This window comes from Callospermophilus lateralis, unplaced genomic scaffold (assembly GCF_048772815.1).
Source record: "Callospermophilus lateralis isolate mCalLat2 unplaced genomic scaffold, mCalLat2.hap1 Scaffold_74, whole genome shotgun sequence".
Classification (NCBI taxonomy): Eukaryota; Metazoa; Chordata; class Mammalia; order Rodentia; family Sciuridae; genus Callospermophilus; species Callospermophilus lateralis.
The window spans coordinates 5,989,649-6,011,431 of NW_027515420.1; positions in this window are offsets into that span (position 1 = coordinate 5,989,649).

A 21,783-nucleotide genomic window follows, 5' to 3' on the forward strand; every position below is an offset into this window, starting at 1 on the left:
TCCGAAATTTGTGTATCAAACCATAGCTTTATACCAATTGTCCTTGAATTAGTCCTGTTAAAATATTTTGAAAACTGATCCTCACCAATACTATAAATTCATTATGAAGCTATGATAAGCATCAACCTTTTAAGTTGAAGATTAGGAGTTAAATCTCATAATGAAATGCCCCAACTAGATACATCTACATGATTTATTACAATTTTATCAATAATTCTAGTCCTCTTCTTTATATTCCAACTTAAAATTTCAAATCATTCTTATCCATCCAATCCTTCCCCCCAAAATATTAAACTAATTAAACACAAAACTCCTTGAGGAGAAAAATGAACGAAAATCTATTTGCCTCTTTCATTACCCCTACATTAATAAGTCTTCCTATTGTTCTTCTTATTATTATATTTCCCAATTTACTTTTCCCCTCACCTACCCGACTAATAAATAACTGCCTAGTATCATTCCAACAATGACTAATTCAACTTGTATTAAAACAAATAATGGCCATGCACAATCCAAAAGGACTAACCTGATCCCTAATATTAGTCTCATTAATTATATTTATTGGCTCTACTAATCTTCTAGGTTTATTACCTCACTCTTTCACACCAACAACCCAGTTATCAATAAACTTAGGAATAGCCATCCCTCTATGAGCAGGAGCAGTAATTACTGGATTTCGTCACAAGACTAAAGCATCCTTAGCCCATTTTCTCCCACAAGGAACCCCAATCCCACTCATCCCTATACTTATTATTATTAAAACAATTAGCCTTTTTATTCAACCTATAGCCTTAGCCGTACGACTAACAGCTAATATTACAGCTGGTCACCTTCTTATACACCTAATTGGAGGAGCAACTCTTGTATTATCATCAATTAGCCCTCCCACAGCTATCCTAACCTTCATTATTCTTGTCCTACTAACAATTCTCGAATTTGCAGTTGCACTAATTCAAGCTTATGTTTTTACTCTCTTAGCAAGCTTATATCTACATGATAATACTTAATGACCCACCAAACCCATGCCTACCATATAGTTAATCCCAGCCCCTGACCCCTAACAGGCGCCCTCTCTGCCCTACTTCTAACATCTGGCTTAGTGATATGGTTCCATTTTAATTCCTCTTTTCTCCTTGTACTAGGCCTGGCAGCTAACACCCTTACAATATATCAATGATGACGAGATATTGTGCGAGAAGGCACATTCCAAGGCCATCATACATCAATTGTCCAAAAAGGCTTACGATATGGTATAGTACTATTTATTATTTCAGAAGTATTTTTCTTTGCCGGATTTTTCTGAGCATTTTACCACTCTAGTCTAGCTCCTATCCCAGAACTCAGCAGCTGCTGACCTCCAGTAGGGATTAACCCACTTAACCCTTTAGAAGTACCACTATTAAAAACCTCTGTTCTTTTAGCTTCAGGAGTCTCAATTACCTGAGCTCATCACAGCCTAATAGAAGGAAACCGAAAACACATAATCCAAGCACTATCAATTATAATTGCTTTAGGGCTTTATTTTACTCTTCTTCAAGCCTCTGAGTACCTAGAAACATCCTTCACAATTTCAGATGGTGTATATGCCTCAACATTTTTCATAGCTACAGGCTTTCATGGTCTCCTCATCATAATTGGATCAACCTTCCTCCTAGTATGCCTTATCCGTCAACTAATTTTCACTTTACATCTAATCATTATTTTGGATTTGAAGCAGCCCACATGATACTGACATTTTGTAGATGTCATATGACTCTTCCTTTACATATCTATCTATTGATGAGGTTCATATTCTCTTAGTATTAATCAGTACAATTGACTTCCAGTCACTTAGTTCTGGAACCAACCCAGAAGAGAATAATTAATCTCATATTATCTCTCTTCATAAACTCTTCCATTGCTCTTCTATTGATCTCTGTAGCATTTTGACTACCTCAACTAAATGTATGATGGCCTTACGAATGTGGTTTTGACCCTATAGGATCTGCTCGTTTACCATTCTCAATAAAATTTTTCCTTGTTGCAATCACATTTCTACTATTTGACTTACAAATTGCCCTTCTTCTACCCCTTCCCTGAGCCTCCCAAACAAATAATCTTAATCTTATAATAACTATAGCACTATTCCTAGTCTTAATTCTTACTCTTGGATTAGCCTATGAATGAATTAAAAAAGGTTGAGAATGAATTGAATATGATAATTAGTTTAAAAATAAAACAAGTGATTTCAACTCACTAAATTATGGGTTATCATAATTATCAAAATTCCTATTATTATTCTTAATACTATTTTAGCTTATTCAACATTCCTATTAGGAATATTTATCTACCGATCTCACTTAATATCATCACTTTTATGTTTAGAGGGCATAATACTATCAATATTTGTCCTATGCTCCCTCCTAATTATAAATTTTCATTTCTCTTTATCATTCATAATTCCGATTGTTTTACTAGTATTTGCTGCATGTGAAGCGGCTGTAGATCTAGCTCTTCTCGTAATAGTATCCAATACATATGGCTTAGATTACATCCAAAACTTAAACATTCTTCAATGCTAAAAATTATTATTCCCACAATCCTACTTGCTCCTTTTATATGATTCTCAAAGCCTTCTATAATTTGAATCAATCCCTCAATTCATAGTCTAATAATTAGCCTAATTGTTCTCTTCACATTAAACTGTCCTACAAATACGGACCTGATTTTTTCATTAACTTTCTTTACAGACCCCTTATCTTCTCCCTTACTGATCTTAACAGCATGACTCTTACCCCTTATAATTATAGCAAGTCAAAGTCACCTAAATCAACAGCCATTAATCCGAAAGAAATCGTATATTCTTATACTAATTTCTCTACAATCCTTTCTAATCTTAACTTTTTCTGCCACTGAAGTAATTATATTTTATATTCTATTTGAAGCCACCTTAATTCCTACACTAATTATTATTACTCGATGAGGAAATCAGACTGAACGATTAAATGCAGGATTATATTTCCTGTTTTATACTCTAGTATGTTCTTTACCTCTACTGGTAGCATTAATCTATATTCAAAAATCTACACAATCCTTAAACTTTATTATCTCAATATATCAGTCATCCATCCTCTCTATTTCCTGAACAAACGATATCCTATGACTAGCATGTATTATAGCTTTTATAGTTAAAATACCCCTATATGGCCTCCACCTTTGATTACCAAAAGCCCACGTCAAAGCCCCCATCCCTGGCTCTATAGTCTTAGCTGCTATCCTACTAAAACTCGGTGGATATGGAATAATTCGAATTTCAACTTTACTTCATCCTATTACAGGTAATATAGCATATCCTTTCGTCATACTATCATTATGAGGCATAATCATAACAAGCTCAATCTGCTTACGACAAACAGACCTAAAATCTCTCATTGCTTATTCATCAGTAAGACATATAGCACTAGTAATTGTAGCAATCATAATTCAAACCCCTTGAAGCTTTATAGGAGCTACAGCACTAATAGTTGCCCATGGACTAACATTTTCTATATTATTCTGTTTAGCAAACACCAATTACGAACGAATTCATAGTCGAACTATAACATTAGCTTGAGGTTTACAATCTATTCTTCCCCTCATAGCTACGTGATGAGTCCTAGCTACTCTAACCAATTTAGCTCTTCCCCCTTCCATCAACCTAATTGGTGAACTATTTATTATTATATCATCATTCACCTGATCAAATATTACAATTATCTTGACCAGCCTAAATATCCTAATTACAGCCCTTTACTCATTATATATACTGATTATAACACAACGAGGAAAACTTACATATCATACATTAAATATTAATCCTTCCTTTACACGAGAAAATACACTTATATTTCTTCATCTTTTCCCACTTGCTATTCTATCTACTAACCCTACCATTATTCTGGGCCATCTATACTGTAAATATAGTTTAAGTAAAACTTTAGATTGTGAATCTAACAACAGAGAATCGTAATCTCTTATTTACCAAAAAAGCATGCAAGAACTGCTAATTCATGCCCCCGTGATTACACCCACGGCTTTCTTAACTTTTATAGGATAGCAGTAATCCGTTGGTCTTAGGAACCAAAAAATTGGTGCAACTCCAAATAAAAGTAATGGACGTATTTTCTTCGCTCATCCTTACATCACTTATAACTCTTTTATTTCCCATTTTCCTTACCATAACTGATCACTACAAACACAATAACTACCCAAACTACGTAAAAATCTCTATTATCTGTGCATTATCGCTCTGCATTGCACCAATACTAATATTTATTAATTCAAACTATGAACTCATTATCTCAAACTGACACTGAATTACTATTCAAACATTTACCCTCTCCATAAGCTTTAAACTATACTATTCTATTCTATTTATACCCATAGCATTATTCGTTACATGATCAATTATAGAATTCTCAATATGGTATATGCATTCTGATCCCTTCATTAACCGCTTCTTCAAATATCTCCTCTTATTCCTCATTACTATAATAATTCTAGTTACATCTAACAACCTATTTCAACTATTTATTGGCTGAGATAGAGTAGGTATTATATCTTATTTATTAATCGGCTGATGGTACAGTCGCACAGATGCTAATACAGCAGCTCTCCAAGCCATTCTATATAACCGAATTGGAGACATTGGATTCGTTTTAGCTATAGCATGATTTCTACTCAACTCAAACTCATGAGAACTACAACAACTCTTTATAATAGATGTATCCTTACTTCCCCTACTAGGATTACTCTTAGCCGCTACAGGAAAATCTGCCCAATTCGGCCTTCACCCCTGACTACCCTCTGCCATAGAAGGCCCAACCCCTGTATCAGCCCTACTCCACTCCAGTACAATAGTAGTAGCAGGAGTTTTACTCCTCATCCGCTTCTACCCACTAATAGAACATAACAAGACTATTCAAACACTTACTCTTTGTTTAGGAGCTATTACTACTCTGTTCACTGCTATCTGTGCACTAACTCAAAACGATATTAAAAAGATTATCACATTCTCCACCTCAAGCCAATTAGGGTTAATAATAGTAACTATTGGGATTAATCAACCCCACTTAGCATTTCTTCATATCTGCACACATGCATTCTTTAAGGCTATATTATTTATATGCTCAGGATCAATTATTCACAACTTAAATGACGAACAAGACATTCGAAAAATAGGAGGACTATTTAAAGCCCTTCCATTCACCTCATCCTCACTTATCATTGGTAGTCTAGCACTAACAGGAACTCCTTTTTTAACCGGATTTCACTCTAAAGACCTAATCATCGAATCTGCAAACACGTCACATACCAACGCCTGAGCCCTTACTATCACCCTCTTTGCCACTTCCCTAACTGCTGTCTACAGCACATGGAATCATCTTCTATGCTCTAATAGGACAACCTCAATTCTCTGTATTAACTTCTATCAATGAGAATCACCCCCAACTACTTAATTCAATTAAACGCCTCCTCATTGGCAGCATCATTTCAGGATTTATCCTTTCATTTAATATCCCACCCATAAACGTCCCAATTCTAACTATACCCACTTACCTAAAACTTACAGCACTATTAGTAACCATTTTAGGATTTGTAATCGCTATAGAACTAAACTCAATAACCCTTTATCTTAAAACCAAAATATACTCAAATACATCAAAATTTTCAACCTTACTAGACTACTTTCCCACCATTGTTCATCGACTCAATCCTAACCTCAATCTTACCATAAGACAAAAACTCTCATCAACTCTATTAGACCTAATCTGATTAGAAAAAACTATTCCCAAATCTACTACTAATTTTCACTCAACATCCTCTATTATAACCTCTAATCAAAAAGGCCTCATTAAACTATACTTTCTATCATTTCTAATTTCAACACTTCTAGCAACCGTAACCGTATTCTATTTCCACGTGCAATTTCAATTACAAAAAAAATACTAACAAATAATGATCAGCCAGCTACAACCATCAATCAACTTCCATAACCATACATAGCTGCCACCCCTATTGAATCCTCACGAATTAACCCCAATTCATATCCCTCAAACATTATTCAATTCTCTGCCTTAGGTCTAACTGATGCTTCCCCTCCCCCGCCTCTTCCTGTCCGGTTTTTTCTACCTTTCTTCCTTCCCTCCCTCCTCCCATTGTTTTTTCCTTCCTTTGCTATGTTTCTTCTGAAACTTCTGGATTTTTTTTTTTACAGATTGGATTTCTCTTATTTCTAACTCTCCCAGTTTCTTTCCTACCTTATGTTCTGTCTTCATGGCTAATTTGTGCTGTTTTTGCTGCTGGTAACTGTTTAGCATCAATCAGCTTTACCTTTCTGAGTCAACCAAATCCATTGAAAACTTTTATTGAGTTTGTTTTGCTCTTTCTTAACTTAAAAAAACTATAATGTCATTTTTAGCATTGTCATACTTTTTTATAGTTTTTTCTTTTGAAGTACCTACTGTGAATTCCTTTTATCTAAAGATATAAGTTAATGAAACTTCCATCATTGATAATACATGCTCCAATACTCTGCCACCTTATTCTGTACTATTCATTTTGCTACATATATTCATTTGACTGAAGATGTTTGTTTTATTTGTGGTCTTTTGGATATGTGTCTTTCTGCATTTATCTTTAATTCTAGTACTTCTTGCATGCAGAGGTTTTTATATGTGTATGCTCAGCAAGGAGAAAGTGTTATACATTATTATTACATGAGTATCTTATTGAAAGTGCCTTCATGTTATTCTCTTTGATGCTATTTCTAATACATTGGGAATTTGTTATATTTCTCTAATAGTAAAAACCATAAAATATCAATTACCCTGATTTAATAACACACTGTAGATGAGTATCAAACTATAATGTTAAACTCTATAAATAAGTACGAACACCATGTCAATGAAAAAAAATTAAATATAACATGGAAAAAGGCAAAAGAGTAAAAAGTAAATGATTAAATAATATCTTTATATTTACATTCTGCACATCTACTTTATTCAAATGCCTATTATATTAATCAGTTTCAAAACGGAAAAATTGCATACTATAATTGCAGACACCCTAAGGCCCAGGAACAGATTTGTCCTCAGTATTTGCTACTACATTCGACTTAATCCAGTTGAAATTGCCTGCTGGAAAAGACATTGCCTTCATCTGAGAAGCAGTACAGAATTCCTGTTGTGGGGTGGGAATGGGAAGGAGTTAAGCATCTTATATAAATTTTTTTTTCAAGTTCTGAAATGTATGGTAGTCTATTGAAAGCTGAATTTATAAGGAAAGATTTCATTTAAAGATTCATAAAGATCAAAATAAAAAAGGTACAGAAGCCCAAGGATAACATTTTTGCTGCCATGAACAGAAAGCACAGAAAATGATGGGTGCTGTAAAAGCATTTTCCAGTTAAACACAGATTGGTTAGACAATTGTTAAGCACATACTTATTATTTACACTCCCTACCTTTTCGGGAGAAAGAGACCTCCTTATTCTTTTTGATAGTGGCCTTCACCATGGCACTTGTTTTGGTCAATGGAATGTGGGTGGAAGTGTTAGTGTGCACATTTTACTTCAGATATTAAATGCCATTATCTATTTCTATGTATTCCTATTGATAATTCAGACCTCTTTTACTTTTGGGGCTCCAGCATGAACACACATAGATTAGAGCCACCTCTGACAAAGAGCCTATAAATTGATTCACATAATCTTTAATAAGAGAATAAATATTTATTTTCATGACATAGCAATTACAGGGTTGTTTTATGTACCATCCAAACTGACTAATATAAATACCTAAAAATTAATCAGAGTGCTCAATATTTTCTCCTCAGACACTCTGTTAGATATAACTTAGCCCCTTCAAGCAGAACATGGTGGTACAAGCCTGATTGCAGCAGTTCAGAAGGCTGAGGCAGGAGGATCACAAGTTCAAAGCCAGCCTCAGCAACTTAGTGAGAACCTCACAACTTTTTTTAAAAAAAATATTTATTTTTTAGTTTTTAGGTGGACACAATACCTTTAATTTTTTTTAATATGGTGTTGAGGATTGAACCCAGTGCCCCACACATGCCAGGCAAGTGCACTACAGCTTGAGCCACATTCCCAGCCCACCCTCAGCAACTTAACAAGGCCTTGTCACAAAAGAAAATATAAAAAGTGTTGAGGATGCAGCTCAATGGTTAAGTGTCCCTAGGTTCAATCCCTGGTACCAAAAAACAAAAGCTTAGCCCCTTCAACACTGGAATTTAATATATGTTGTTTCTTAAGATTTACTTCTCTCCTCTGCTGACCCATTGTTTCTTAAATTGTGGTCTCCTCTCACCCTTTACTGTCCAGTTTACATATATTTCACTCAAGGTATACTTTTACATTTGCTAAAGTTTTACATTTCTTAGGATAGTAGTATTATAGTGAAGGGATTCTGTTAAGATAATTGAAATTATATATATTTGGAACAACTGACTAGCTTAAATGAGAGAAAATAAAATATAAAATAAACAAGATGACTACTCAACAAATAGAAAGATGATAGAATGAAACACAAACAAATCAGTTATTAACTTAAATAAAATTGAACTTATTTATTCAGTTAAAATGCAAAGATTACCATATTGAACGACAGTAACAACAAAGTCAACTACATACTGCTTCTAGGTTATTCACATAAAATATGTCAAAGAAAGCTAAGAAAAGAGGTATTGAAAAGATATACCATGTAAACATTATCTAAAAGGTTTGTGCGAATGTATTAAAATCAAACTAGTAGACTTTCAGGCAAAAAACCACAAAATCTTAGTATAAATAATATACACATACACACGTCTCTCTCACATATATATTATAAAGAATTTTTTATAAAGTTAAGTAGTTAATACAATGTGATATTGGTGAAATAATATACATATAGACAATGAAACAGAATAAAGGTTACTGAAGGAGATCCACACATATATGAATGCCAGATTTATGATTTAAATATACCTCCTAAGGAAGAAAAGCAAATAGTAGAGACTACCAAATGGAATCTTAACTACATGATAAAACCAGATATTAATTTTGAGTATTCATTTAAAATAAAAATTCAACTAAAACCATTTCCCTCCCCAAGATCCTAAATTATCCTGTAGCTAGAAGAAGCTCAGCTGAGTTTCAAGGAGAAGGAAATGTTTAGAAATTCAGGCTGGTGATCAACAGTGTTAGAGGACTGGTAGCAATATGAGGGTTATGAAGTTGAGGTTCAGGGATAAGACATAGGATTCAGGCAAGACCAATATGTACAGTTATACAGTTGTGAACACAAAGTTGTCCAACATGGGAGTCAGTAAGGGCTAAATTCCAATCCTATACTTCTCCAAACCCCAGCTTTTCTTCCCAGAGAGGATAATTTTTTTTCTAATTCCCTCAAAAATATTATGTAGACTAGTGATAGCTATACAATTAGGGTAATTAGCAAGTGACACATAGCCCCAACCCCAGCAGACACACAGGTAGAGTTTTTGGCATGATTATGAGAACAAAGCAGCAGCCAGATTATTAAATTTAGGACACGAAGTCATAATAAGAAGAGTATTCCTGCTTGTCTTCCAGGCTCTGAGGTCTCCCTTTTTAATTACTTCTCAATATAGACAGATTTGCTCCTAAGTCCTGGGGCAAAGGCAGTGCTGAAGGTAGGATTCAAATGGCTTCAATTCAAGTATAAAAGAAAGGGAGAGAATAGTTAGAGAAGGCATTATGTCATGTTCCAGTTTGCCTCTACTCCATAACTCCAAATTAAGAGACAACAAAACATCTTGCTATTAGCTTGTTGACTTTCTCAAATCCATTCTCTAGATCAGTGCCATATAGTATCTGTCTCAGCATATCATTTCTTTGCTAAGAAACCTTTGCTGACTTCCCACCATATGTATGTGAAATAAATCTTGAAGTGGCTTACAAATGCATACATGACATGATGCATTCACATTTCTTGAACTCTATTTGTTCTTTTCTCTATGTTTCCGCCACAGTCCGGTTGCAGCAAAATAACCAGGGGGTGACGAGGAACTTGTGTAGTAGTGGAACAACCTGCATGTTCATCCTTAATGTGGAAAACCACATACTTCACTAAGCACATAGGCAATTTTGACAATAAGCATAAGACATAAAATCTAATAAAATCAAGCATACAAGTACTATCAGGCATAGTGGCACATGCTTATAATCCCAGTGGTCCAGAAAGCTGAGGCAGGAGTATCCAAAGTTCATTGATAACCTCACTAACTTACTGAAATTCTGTTTCAAAATTATAGAATGACTGGGAATGTACCCCTGAGATCAGTTCCCAGCACCGGGAAGAAAAATATAAGTACTAACCAAGTGTTCATTTTTTATGTGAAAATAGGGACAGAGTTTTTTATTCACCTCAATATTTCAATGAATATAAATAGTTCTTTCTAAGTTTATGTGCTAATAAGTAAATGTGTATTGACTTGGGAGGAAGGGGAATAAGTAACCAGCTGTTTTCTGGTGAAATAACTTATTGGGGTTTCCCAAATGAGCAATAATTGGCTTCTTTTTCGTCTTTTTTTTTTTTTGTTCCAGGAGTTATACTTAATTTACTTTAAATCAAGAAAAACCAAATATTTTAAGCTTTTAACTTACACAGCCTTTTTGTTTTCAGTAACTTTTTCTGTTGTCCATTCTAACACAACTTAGAAAGTGGTGGGGGTTTTTATCAGTGTCCTGCTGCCTTTCACCACCTAAATGTGTTTTTTAGGTTGACTGGCCAGTTAACCAAAGCAGTGAGTCACTCAATTGCAAAGCAGTTAGTAGAAGAATTAATTTGAGTGATGAACTAATATTTTTGGCATTTTTTGAAAAAGTTTGTGAGGGGAAAGAGGACTCGTTAGTGTCTAAAGGATGGTAGTGTGGCTTTTTATTTTTGAAAGTGTGTCTCAGAATTTTCAAATTTAGAAAGAAGTACTGAAGTATATAGTACAAACTCTGCTAACTGCCAATGCCTTTGTAAAAGATTGGAGATAGACTGACCTCTGGGTGGGTTGAGAGAGAAAAGAAATGAGAAATGAACAGATGATCATGATGGAAAAGGCTCTCTATGCCCATTGGTCCCCTTTTGTAGGAGAAACCTATTTTCTTCCCTGGCAAAAATCAAAGTTTTCTTTCTGCTCTAGAGAGGAGAAAAGGGGAAAGAAGAGTCATAAAAAGAGGGGAGAAGAGGCAAGGGAAAAATATTTCTTAATTTTCTGAATAGGACATTATTGAAGCTGAGCACTTCTTAATTTCTTTTATTATGATATTCATGATGGTTGCCTTTCTCTCTTACTAGCTAATTTTAATTTGAAAATACCCCTAATTAAACTCTCTAAACTGACATTTTATATCCCGATATATTTGAATTTTCAGACCTTTAAGTGTGATTAATAATAATCAGCTTGTGTCATTTGTCTTTGAAAGGAGCAGTATAAAAATATAATAGGTCACTAACTTTAGTTAGATGGCATAAGGCTTCAGGCAAAAATTCAATTTATCTTTAAATATACCCAGGAAGCTTTGTAAATTTGAGAAATGACAAATCATTAAAAAATATTCAATTATAAATCTGAGCACCTTGAAATGATTCCCCAAAGTAGTGGGAATATAACCTATCTTGCAAATTTCCATGAGGACAAGAAAATAATATATATTCTGGAGTTGTTGGGCATTGTCTGTCAATGTCAATAAGGTTAAGGTGGTTTATAGTTTTGTTCTGACTCTTGTGTATCATTAGTGATTTTTTATAGTGTTACTATCAGTTATTAAAAGGGTGTTAAAAATTCAAAGTATGGATTTGTCTCTTCAGTTTTGTCAGCTTTTATATATTTGGAGCATATAAAAGTTTGGTTGTATGATGTTATGGTTCAGTGTTCTTAAAAAAACACATTATGGTATTATGAAATGTCTTTCTTATCTCTTATAAAACTCTTTATCTTGAATTTAAAATCATCTGATGTTAGTATAGCCTCTGCATTCTTCTTGGCTTACTATTCATGATGTATTTTTATCTATTATCTATTTCTTGTTTTCGTTCTATTCATATTTTTATTTAATGTAATTAAATAAAATTACATTAAATAAAAATTAAATTTTATTTAATTTATCATTAGCTTTTAGCTGTATTGCTATACATTATTGTTTTAGCAATGTTTCCAGGAATTATGAAATGCATTTTTTAATTTATCACAGTTTTGATAGTTTAAATTGTGATACTTTCTCACATCTCCCCAAGTCTTTTGTGCTTTGTCTTCATACATATTACAGCTGTATACATTATGTTTTTTACCTTAGTCATGTTTCCAAGAAATTAAAAGAATAAATATGTATACATATTGCCTTTTATATTTACCTACATTTTACTATTTCTAGTACTTTTCATTTCTGTTTATGGTGCATTGTCTTTAAAAATATCTAGCCCAAATTCTTCACATTCCTGTATCATGTTGCTTCTCTCATTATGAAGTAATATCTATTTTCCCACCCTCTGAGTCTGGGCTGGTCTTTTGCCTTGTTTTAATGAACAAAATATATTTTCAGAGAAAGTGATGCCATGCCAATCCTAACCTAACACCTTGGGAAGGTGTATACCTTCTACTTTTATCCTCTAGTTATCTAATCAACAAATAAAAAATTTTAGAATGACTGAATGACTAAAAGCATTTGAGGAGATAAGGCTGACCCAACCAGTTGAGCTAGCAGACATGTAAAGGAAGCTATTTTCTCAGTTCTACCTTTGGTTAAACAATCCCTGCTAAAGGAAACCACATAAGCAGTAATAAATACCTAGAGCAAAGGACCCATCAGGTTATGTAAAACCAAATCATAGAATAAGGAGAAATAACAAAGAATTTTTATTTTAAACCATTAAGTTTATTACACAGTGAACTAAAGCACACAATTCATCTGTTTCTACCTGGTGGATCATCTCCTTTTATCCTGAAGAGGTTCTTTGAGCATTGTTCATAGTAGAGATCTATTGGTATTGAATTTTCTTACTTTTTATTTATTTGAAAATGTCTATTCTGCTTTCAATTTTGAAGAGTATTTATCCTGGATTAGCGGTGTTTGTCTTCTAGCACCTTAAACCTTTCCATTATCTTTAACCTCTCATTTCTGATAAGAAGTCAGCTATCATTTTAGTTATTTTTACTGATGCATAACACACCACTTTTTTCTAATTGCCTTCAAGACCTTTTTCCTCCTAATTGATTATTTACAGTTGACTCTGGTGCATCTAGATGTGATTTGCTTTGTAACTAACCTTAGTATTCACTGAGTTTCCTAAATATGTTAACATCTTTTTTTTTTAATTTGGGATAATTTTAGCCATCATTGTCTTAAATTTTTTTTTCTGTACAATTTATGCCTCTATTCTTCTAGAAATCAAATTATATGTATGTTAGGTCACTTTGTACTGATAGTAACCGATTCTCTATTTTTTTCTTTCTGATTTTTAGACCAGATCATTTTTACTGGTCTATCTCCAAGTTAACTTTTTGCTGTTTTTGCACTATACAATCTGATGATAGATTTGTTTCATGAATTTTTTATTTCAAATACTATACTTTTTATTTCTTTTAAAAGAATTTTTTAATTTATATGTTGACACCCATATCTACTTATTCATTATGATTAAGCTTTTCTTTAACTCCTTGAAATTAGTTATAAAAACTATTTAAATTTTTTTTTCTGCTAATCCTAACATCTGGGTCAGCTCACAGAACTTTTTTTATATGTGATATTTTCTCTTGTGGTTCTCATTTTTCTATCTGCTTTTTATTTTTCATTCTGGCAAAATTTAATGATATTCTACATGCCTATAATCCCAGCAACTCAGGAGACTAAGGCAGGAGGATCAAGAGTTCAAAGCTAGCCTCCACAACTAAGGGATGCACTTAGCAACTCAATGAGACCCTGTATCTAAATAAAATGCAAAAAAGGGCTGAGGTTCTGGCTCAATGGTTAAGCACCCCTGGGTTCAATCCCTGGTAGCAAAAAAAAAAAAAATTAATTATCATTTATAGATGATACATCATAGGAAGTCTGGTTTATGTTATCTTCCTATAAAGGATATTCTGTTTTATGTGTCATGCAGGCTGATTACTGGTGAATTGTTTTGCTCATATTAGATTTGGTATTATTATTATTATTATTATTATTATTATTATTATTATTATTAGGTACCAGAGATTGAACTCAGGGAACTCAATTACTGAGCCACATCCCCAGACCTATTTTGTATTTTGAGAGACAGGGTCTTGCTGAGCTGCTTTAGCACCTCGATTTACTAAGGCTGGCTTTGAGCTCATGATCCTCTTGCTTCAACCACCTGAGTCACTGGGATTATAGGCATATTCCACTGTGCCCGGCTAGGTTTGGTATTTTTCTTTTTTCCAATATTTCATGGCGCATTATACTTGTACATAATGGTGGGATTTGTTTTTATGTTTTAATACATATGTACAATATAGTGATACAACTTAGCCAATATCATTCTCGAGTATTTCTCTTTTACCTGCTTTCCTCTCTTCCCTGATCCCTTTCCTCTATTCTACTGATCTCCCTTTGATTGTTGTGAGATTTCTTTCACACACACACACACACACACAACTTTCTTTTCCTTTTTCCTTTCTGGCTGCCACATACATTTTTAGCATGAATCAATTTTGGTTTCAAATGTAGGTCTACCATTTTTCCTTTACTCTTTTGTGTGTGGTTCTTTTTGCTAAGGCTTATTTCTGAACTCTTAATTAATTACCTGATATATTAGTGAAGCTGCTGCAACCTGACTCTGCTGGAAACCTAATTTCTTCCAACATTGCCATTTAGCATCATCTTCAGTCTTTATAGCAGTCAAACTCTGCTAAGCCTTAAAGAGTCTCATCTGGTACATTCATATCAAAAATGAATTTCCTCCAGGCTTTTAGTATTCTCTCTCTAACACACACACACATAATCACATTGCACCCACCATACATAACTCAGACATTCTTGTCCACAAAATTCCAACCACTATGATAATCTTGCACTTTGATAATTTTCTCCTTAACTCAGTATGACCACCATCTTACTTGAGCTTCATCTCCCTGTATAAGTGTGTTTTGTGCACCAGGCCTACAGTCATGTCTGAAATTAATACCTGAAAATGTTTAGTTTTTCTAGTTTTATACTCTTTTGTGTCAGGAAAACAAATCCAGTACAGTAGATCTATAACAGTTTCAAGTAAAAGTACTAAATTACTTATATCCTTGCCCATCAATAGTGGTAGAGGCACTTAGGTGAACTTACATAGAAACTGCAACATCTTACATACTCAACAACAATTTCATTGCCCATGGAACCCAAAATTAATTGAAAGAGTAAACCCCAAAATGGATATCTGAAAAATAAACTGGTCAAAATTAGTAAGGCAGTCAGACTTAAGTAATCATATATTTTACCAATAGCACTAGCTTAAAAGTATGGGTCTACATTAACTAGAAAAATACAAGTTAATGTCTAGAGTCATAAAAGTTTCTATTACAATCCACTAGGCAGTCTCCTATGATGCTTTAATATTATATGATAGTTGTGAAATGATTACAAACTAATAATGAACATAATCTATTTGCAGATTAAAATGTTCTTCCCTGTATTATCTACAAAGTTTAGATACACCTCAAAATGTCCTGGGAAAGAAATTTCTTAACTCTCATCAAAACGAACTGCCAGGTTTTTTCCTACATTTGACATGACACAGTGTCAAGATTTCTAGTCCTGAATACACACTTTCTATAGGGAAGAGACATTTATCTTGGCAATTAACAGATCATTTATCTCATTTCATACAGTCAATTTTCTTCATAAGAATTGAAATATTTATGTATTTATTCTGCTGACTTTAATCTATAATCTAATCAGGGATCAACAAACTTTTCCTGAAAAGAGACTGATAATAAATATATTAGACTTTGTAGGCAAGTCTTCATTGCTACTCAAGTGCCAGTGTAGCACAAAAACAGCCTAGACTGTGGGTAAATAATATAAGCTTCTGTGTTCTAATAAAACTTTGTTTACAAAAGCAAGTGTTATTGTTGGACACCGTGGTGTGCTCCAACAGTCGCAACTACTCAGAAAGCTGAGGCAGGAAGATTACTTGAGCCTAGGTGTTCAGGCCAGCCTGGGAAATATGAAAGAAAGAGAGAGAGGGAGAGGGAGGGAGGGAGGGAGGGTGAGAGAGAAGAATGAAAAAAAAGAAAGAGAAAAAAGGAAAAAAGAGAACAATTTAAAAAAACTGTCAGGCTGACAGCTATGGTTTGCTCATCACTGTTCCAGAGTATTAATTAATGTTTATGCTCACAACAAATGTTTGGCTAAGCTGTGTATATACATACATACATACATGAAAGCAATTTTGTTCTTTTTGTTTGCTTTCTTTTATTTTTTTCCATTTTTTTGGTGATACATTATAGTCGTAAATCATGGCAGTATTTGTCATTACATATTTCTACATGCACAATATAACACTACAGTTTGGCCAATATCATTCCCCAGTATTTTGCCTCCACTCCTCCCTCTCCTGGTCCCTTTCCTACACTCTACTGATCTCCTTTTGATTTTCACTTTTCTTTTCCTTTTTCCTCTCTTGCTTTCACATACGAGAGAAAACATATGCTCCCTTGACCTTATGAGTTTAGCTTATTTTGTGTAACAGAATGTTCTCAAGTTTCATCCGTTTTCCAGCAAATGACATAATTCACCTTTATGGCTGAATAAAGCTCCATTGTGTGTATATGCCACGTTTTCTTTTTTTAATCATCCTTGATAAGCACCTAGTTTGGTTTCATAGATTGGCAACTGTGAACTGTGCTGCTATAAACATGGGTATGCATGTACTACTCTAGTATTATGACTTTAATTCTTTAGGATAAACATTGAGTAGTTGTATAGCTGGGTTATATGGTGGTTTCCTGCCTAGTCTTTTGGGGAACCTCCATACTGATTTCAATAGTGGTTATATTCATTTACAATCCTATCAACAGAGAAAAAAGTGTGCCTTCTTCTCCACATTCTCTCTAGCATTTATTATTGTTCATATTCTTTTTTTTTAAGTAGTTGGACACAATACCTTTATTTTTATTTATTTATTTTTAATGTGGTGCTGAGGATTGAACCCAGGGCCTCGCACGTGCTAGACAAGCGATCTGCTGCTGAGCCACAACTCCAGCCCCATATCGTTCGCATTCTTGATGGCTGCTATTCTGAATAGAGTGAGATGAAAGCTCACTGTAGTTTTGATTTGCATTTCCCTAATTGCTAATGATGTTGAACATTTTCATAGATTTGTTGCCCATTTTTATTTCTTCTTTTGAGAAGTATCTGTTTAATTCATTTGCCCAATTAAGCTAGGTTATTTGAGGTTTTGATGTTAAGTTTTTTAAAGTTTCTTATATAGTCTGGATATTAATCCTGTGTCAAAAGAGTAGTTAGCAGGGCTGGGGATGTGGCTCAAGTGGTAGCGCACTTGCCTGGCATGCATGCAGTCCAGGTTCGATCCTCAGCACCACATACAAACAAAGATGTTGTGTCTGCCAAAAAGTAAAAAATAAATATTAAAAAATTCTCTCTCTCTTTAAAAAAAAAGAGTAGTTAGCAAATATTTTCTCCCATTTTGTAGGTTCTTTCTTCATGTGACTAATTGTTTCCTTTGCTGTGCAGAAGCTTTTTGATTTGATGCCATTCTGTTTATTAACTTTTGTCATTATTTTCTGAGCTTTGGGAGTTCTAATAAGAAAGTCATTGCCTGTACCTGTATGCTGGAGTCTCAAACCTATATTTTCTTCCAAGGATTTGCATAGTTTCTGGTCTAATTCCTGGGCTTTTGATCTCCTTCAAGTTTGTACAGGGTCTAGTCTTATTTGTCTACATATGGATAACCAATTTTCCTGGCACCATTTGTTTAAAAGCCTGTCTTTTCTCCCAATATGTTTTGGCACCTTTGTCAAGGATCAGATGACTATGAACTGTGTTGGATCTTTTTCTGTGTCTTCTCTTCTCTCCCATTGGTCTATGTATCTGGTTTTATGTCGGAGCCATGCAATGGTTATTTCAATAGCTTTGTAGTATAATTTGAAGTCAGGTATTGTGATGATGCCTCCAGCTTGCTTTATTGACTTAGAATAGTTTTGGCTATTCTGAATATTTTATTCTTCCAAATGGATTTCAGGACTGTTTTTTCTAGTTCTGGAAAAATGACATTTATTATTATTATTATTATTATTTTAAATATATGTATGACAACAGAATGCATTACAATTCATATTACATATATAGAGCACAGTTTTTCATATCTCTGGTTGTATACAAAGTATGTTCACACCAATTTGTGGGTATTTTGATGGGAACTACATCAAATCTGTATGTTGCTCATAAAACCAATTTCAAACATATACAATCATATTAGTAGTGATTTTAGTGTCCAAAAAGAGATCTACTAAACAATAATTACTGGGCTGGTTTGATGACTTGTAGTCCTAACTACTCAGAAGGCCAAGCCAGGAGGATTGCTTGAGTCCAGGAGTTGGAGATCAGGTTAGGCAACATAGCAAAACCCCCATCTTAAAAATAATAATAATTACTGATGTCAAAACACATCTCAATCATTATGATAGTCACTAACTCTTCAGTGTTTTCCTTGAAACTCTAATATACAATTAGTGAATGTCAATTTAGGACTAATTGTGCTGTTTTATAGAGGAGAAAGTTGATTATAATGGTAAATGAAATCAGCTATCATGAACTGATTTGTGTTTATTTAATTACAATTATCATGCTGATGACTCTACATATTAAGTCTCCACCTATAGTCCCCTAGGTGCTAATTTTAAAAACATGAGTTTTCATTAAAAATAAGAAAATAATCCCCTCCATATGCATTTCAATAATTCAAATTGTATCATAATTTGACTATTAACACAAAGGAAAATCAATGCAACTAATTCAGATTTAAATTTAAGATTACACAGTGCAAAAGAGGGAATAGTCTTGGAAAGGGAAGTAGAAAAATGTAAGATCCCTCTTAGATGTCAGAAAAAATAAATTCAAAAATGTGATTTTTTTTAAAGGTAGTGTTAACTTGAAGTGGAAAACAAAAAGCAAAAACCTTTGAAGCAAAGTCAGTTGTGTTTACAAGGGCCTTTAGGTTTCTTTGATGTTTTAGTGCTTCTGATTTTTAAAATGTTGATTTGTGGAGGATGGGCACAGGGATTGAATCTAGGTGCTTAACCACTGATCCACATCACCAGCCCTTTTTTACATTTTTTTAAATTTTGAGATAGGGAATCCATAATTACTAAAGGCCTTGCTAAATTGCTGAGGGTGACTTTGAACTCAAGATCCTCCTGCCTCAGCCTCCAGAGCCACTGGGATTACAGTGTGCATCATGAAGCCGGGCCTTAAATGTTGATTTTATAATCCTTTGTTTTTAGCTGATAAGAGAAATTACAAAATACAGAATATTTGCAAACTACAAAATATAGAATACTTACAACTAAAGGTGCTTTGTTAAATGATCAGAGTTTAACTCAAGTTTCAAGCAGTGACTCTCAAACTGGGAGAGTGATACTATCTTATCCAGAGAAGTTTAGAAATGCCTGGGGGCATTTTGTTGTTGTTTCACCATGACTGAGGAAACTAGTAACATTTTTTGGCCAGGCCCATAGATAGTATATAACCTTCAGCTAGAAGGAAGAGTCCAAACCAAAGTACCAATAGAGTTCTATCAAGAAACCCTGGTGCAAAGAAGTAATCTACCAAGGTCTCCTACTTAACTGCAAGGAATACACAGTTGCAGTTAAGTAAGAGAACAGAGCAGGTGCCGGGTGCAGTGCTGCATGCCTGTAATCCCAGTGGCTCTGGAGGCTGAGGCAGGAAGATCCTGAGTTCAAAGCCAACCTCAGCAAAAGTAAGGTCCTAAACAATTCAATGAGACCCTATCTCTAAATAAAATACAAAATAGGGCTGGAGATGTGGCTCAGTGGTCTAGAGCCCTTGAGTTCAATCCCTGTTACCAAAGAAAAATAGACCACCCAGGTGACTTGTTTGTACCAGTAGGTCTACCTAAAACAAAAAGGGATTTTATGCAGTCAAATTGTTTTATTATCCATTTAAATATAATTCTTTATTTCTTTATGTTTGTCAAGAACTAAATATATTTAAGATAAAAATGAAAAATAATAAAAGAATGACAAGTGTAGAAACCTAATGATGACTTACACTTTTTGATTACAGACTTGAGATTCATCTGAAATGACAATGCATCCCTAGCTATTGCAACAGAAATCTTAACCTCTGCATGAAAAAAAAGAGGGATGTTGAGATACCTTCAATCATCTTTTCTCACTTCTGCGTAAGTACCAAGAGAGGTTGGCCAAAAATATTTTAAAACATAAAACATACTTTTAAACTTGGCTTTTCTTTAAAATAAGTGCAAATATATGATATGGCCTAGTGTTAATTTACAATCCCTACTTTCTTATGCTGCGACTGTCTTTAAATGTGCCCAGTTTGAACTGAGATGTGCCATAAGTCAGATATCAAAGACTTATTATGAAGAGTGTAAAATAACAGTTATATTTTTATTTTGATTACAAGTTAAAAGGATGACATTTTGAATATATTGAATTATGTAAAATGTATTATTAAATGAAGCTCATCTGTCTTTTTAAAATATGGCTTCTAGAAAATTTAATTTACATGTGGAGTTAATATTATATTTCTATTGGTGGTTCTAAGGGATCAGTGAGAAATAAGAGAAAGATCATGTTCAGATTCTCTATTTCATCATTTGGATTTGATGTCATTCACTGATCCTCTTATGTATTACAAACCATTTCAAATTTCATGTGGATTTGGGTAAGACTGAGCTTTCATACTAATCGCAGAGAACTTACTTTCCCATATATGTTTGATCAGTGTTCCCCACTAAGTATAGTCTTCATAATAGTGTTTATGATCCTGTTTCTAATTTTATACTGCATGCATCAGTTAAAATGCTGAAGATTCAGGAGGGCTTGCTTTGCTTTAATGTATGCTCTGGTAGACTATATGTTATCCCAAAGAACATATTTTCTCCTCCACTCTCCCTGTCTTCTCCAAGAGGTGCTTATGATCTTCCAAGCACACTTTGGGAGGATGTTATCAGCCTTACTTTGTTTCAGTGAGAAGAGAACAGTTTCCAGAGTAGGCACTATCTAAAAATGGCTCCTTAGTGATGAAAGCATTTATTGCCAAGACTTTTGTTGCTTTGTCAATTGTCTATATTGGCTGTAACAGCCAGGATTTTGCTGTTTAATTATTTAAACCACATAAATGGGCAATCTTTCATATATTATCTCATTTTCTTCTTAAAAAACGAACTATACAATTTTAACTTTGACCCATATTTTTATAGATGAAATATCTGAGACTCAGAAAAGTTAATGATTTGCCTATAGTCACACAATTAGACTTTTGACTCTTACTACAATCCTTTTGGCTATATTCCTTACTTCTGCTGTTGTTCTGGTAAGGAAATAATTTATATTTCTGAAAACTAAATGGATCAAGCCAAACAGTGCAGGGCTGGGGATGTGGCTCAAGAGGTATCGTGCTCGCCTGGCATGCATGAGGCCCGGGTTCGATCCTCAGCATCACATACAAACAAAGATGTTGTGTCTGCTGAAAACTAAAAAATAAATATTAAAAAAAAG